This window comes from Cicer arietinum, chromosome 3 (genome assembly GCF_000331145.2).
Source record: "Cicer arietinum cultivar CDC Frontier isolate Library 1 chromosome 3, Cicar.CDCFrontier_v2.0, whole genome shotgun sequence".
NCBI classification, from domain to species: domain Eukaryota; kingdom Viridiplantae; phylum Streptophyta; class Magnoliopsida; order Fabales; family Fabaceae; genus Cicer; species Cicer arietinum.
The window spans coordinates 5,034,245-5,037,771 of NC_021162.2; the positions used below are offsets into that span (position 1 = coordinate 5,034,245).

General features: G+C 35.0%; 1 long non-coding RNA gene across 1 annotated transcript; it reads right to left on the reverse strand.

Annotated features, from left to right (window-relative positions):
• Positions 1-407: 407 nt before the first annotated feature.
• Positions 408-2,467, reverse strand: LOC113785430 (uncharacterized). The gene is made up of 2 exons (XR_003471499.2): positions 1,760-2,467; positions 408-1,427 (listed from the first exon to the last, which is right to left on the reverse strand). It is a non-coding gene; the product is annotated as an uncharacterized lncRNA (long non-coding RNA).
• Between the last annotated feature and the right edge of the window lie 1,060 nt (positions 2,468-3,527).

Consider the following 3,527-nt stretch of genomic DNA (forward strand, 5'->3'; position numbering starts at 1 on the left):
AATTCTAATGGAAAAACAACTGTGAATTCGCATTAACCCCACTAAAATAAATCATTTACCAACCGCCAGTACTGTCCTAACCAGTCACAGGAAAAATGATTTACCTATATCTAGCGGTTTCATTGAAAGTAGTAAGCGCAACTTTAATCCGAGAAATAATCAAAGCACATAAGCCAATCTACTACGTCAATAAGGCACTTCAAAGTCGACTATAAAATCTTAAACAAATTTTAACTTAATGTACACAAATATCCTAACACAAACTCGCACAACTGAGTATAACGACACATGATTAATTCTCAGTTGAGATGCAAATGCCTGCAAAGTCGAGCATTATTTTTGCACTCAACTCTTATCATTCAAGACCCCAATTATTGAGTAAAACATTCATGCAAATCTCAAGAAAATAGAGCAATCAGACGTATTCATAAAAAATAAGATACCCAAATAAAGTTAAACATTGTATTTGTTCGATCCCAATGGGGCCAAGAATTCAACAAAACAAGTCAACAAATTACACATGAACTTTTAATTATCCTCAACTACAGAAGGAGTCGACTGAACAATCTTCCCATCCACAACGATCTTCGTCTAATCCAACCTATCCAAGTTGAGAGCAACCGATGATTCAAGGCACCTACTTGGGCGATGGAATTTTCGAAAGAACCCTTGACAACTTTTAGAACATCTTTTTCCTTGGTATCAATCTATTTATTTGTTGTTGTCTTCCTCTAATTTCAACATATCCACTTCCTCTTTTAGAAACAAGATTTCCTTACCCTTCTCGTGTAGTTCCACTTTGAGGTTTCCATTCTTTTACATCTAGAATGCTTGGTTAAAGGAAAGAACTTCCTTATCCAAAGTTATCTTGTCAGCCTATCCTCTTAGGTCATCTCGACAAAAACTTTGACCTTCTTGGATAAGTCGACGATTTTTGTTTCAAAAACTTTGACCTTATCCAATGATTTTTTTTTTCATAGCCAATCCTCTTCAATCTCTTTGGTGTAGACCTCCTCGTTGTTCGCCACCTCGTGAGCCTACGACAATACCTGGAGATTCGTTGTTATGTCCACCACTAAGGGTTTCTTGTCCCTTTGATATGAGATATTTTAAAACTACAAGATCAAACGTCTGGATGGAGATACTCGGAGAACTGGTTTTCAACCAAACAACATAACGAAAGGTTGGATAGAAGACACTGACCCCTTGATTATGATTGGCCGACATTGAACGCATTTGCAAAGCATTGAGGTCGTCAACAAAGAGCTATTCTATATGGTCATCCTCAAAACAATGAATTACTACCTCATCTTGGTATGACTAAACCATCTGAATTAGGACGACATAAGCAAGAATAGAAGATGACCAATTCTTCTTCTCCCTTTTCTCCCCTAAGATGATTGCCCTTTGCAAAACGATCAGTTTCCCTGAAAATAATGAAATAAACATGAATAACATTAAAATCAACAATATAAAGGAAAGCAAAACAACACAAACAAAGGGACAACATATGAAGGAAAACATTAGCCTCCCTTTGGGAATGACATGTCGTGAGCTCCTAGGTTTCAATGAGTCTTTCTTCAACAGAAATGTTGTGGTCAAGATCGACAACCTTCGCTTTCAAAGAAAGGATGAAATGCCAAAGAGAAATCCAATTTGAGGCTTTAGGAACACTCAAGTTCTTCAACCGATTAACTAAGTTTTTCCCATTTTGAACAAAATGTATATTCAACCAGAAAAATGGGAACAAAGGAATTACCGTTTCCATAATATCCTCTACTTTGTTGATGATAGGAGCATCATCATTATCGAGCACCTACTCGCAAACCACCACCCCATTTCTTGCTTTATCAATTAAAGGACGAGCAACATAATACATGTCTTTTAAAAGGCGTAAGGTGTCCATGTAAGAGGCGAAGAAATGCTAAGGTTGCTTGAAAGAGGCCAAGTTTTTCCTGGTAATTCTTTCTACCAAAGAATACCGAAAAATATAGAATAACAAAGCCACTGTTGGGATCGCATTCACGTAGCCACAAGCTCATTGGAAAGCCATCAAGTACGTCAACGAGTTGAGGTAAATCTAGGAGAGACATATATCGAGGTGTTGAAATATATCTTTCCCAAAATCATTAAAGGGTAACTAGAATCCCGTAACCTTAAATATGACATCGTATAAGAGAATAAAGATCATGGGATACTCTGAACGTATACTTCTATTGTCCACCGAAGCTAGCACTTCACAGTCTCTAACTTTGACACCCACGCCTGTGACGTTTGTTGTAAAAATGGATACCACTCTAAGAGGTTCGCGAGCTACCCAAGCATAACTCCCCTCGTCGGTTGGGAGAATTATGATGTGTAGATAGGACTCCTCATTTACCATGTCAACTTGAAAGGCATAGGAGGTGAAAAGGAGTGCCACTATGCCAATATACAGCTGACAAATCGAAGAGATATGACCATCACTGGTCACCACAACATCAGTAAAACATAAAATCATCTAACCTACATTTATCTCAAGCAAAGGCACTACATTCCTTAAAGTCAATCTACATTGGAGGCAGGAACCTTTCGCGTCACCTAAAACCAATGCCCACGACGACAGAGAAGTTCACCCCCCACCGTTGGACCACCAATAAGGTTAAGAGACAAAAGGTTAAGAGACAAAAATCCAAAACAATATCCAAATCTATTTTAAATACCCGGTTAAAATAATATGGTTATAATCCAGTTTATTTATCAATCGGTTGGATATCCACTTATGTTTTATATTTGAATTTGGTTTTTATCCGATTTTTATCCATCGAACTCTCAAAAATCCTAAATCCCCAAAACTCTAAAACGATTTTGCATTTGCCATCACCCCACCGACCTTCCACCTTTCGACAACGTTTTCTGAAAATTTATTACCAACTTCATTGAGATATTACTAACTTCATTTAGTCATTTTTTTTATTACTAACCAACCATATTGTATGATAAATAGTTAATGAATTAAGATATTTAATATTTATTGAGGAATACTAAAATATGATACATCAAATATTTTAAATATAATTTCTTAAATTACTGATTTTTAAAGGATTAATTTTTTTCAAAATGTTACGTTGAAAATGATATTGACATTTAGATATTGCTCAAACTTAACTTAATTATAAATGCTGAAGACAAAAATTAATATATTAAATCCATTAGAAATTTTAAATTTACTAAATCTTGTGGTGGTGGTGATCATCTCGGTATTGGAAGCAAACTTTCAAGTGTTTGTATTTTCTACGGTTTTATTATAGTGCAGTAATTGTTAAATTTTATGGAAGAAACTTTCAAGTGTTTGTATTTTCTACGGTTTTAGTAATAAGTAATTTATTGAACTAGTATGAATCAGAATCGATGGTCTTAACTAAGTTAGTAATAAATCAATTTTCATCACAACTTATTATATGCAATTGAACATGTTCAATTTTAATTACAAGTGAAAGGAATTGTATGGTTGATGTATGTTTTTTTATTGAGCTTTCAATTTGTAA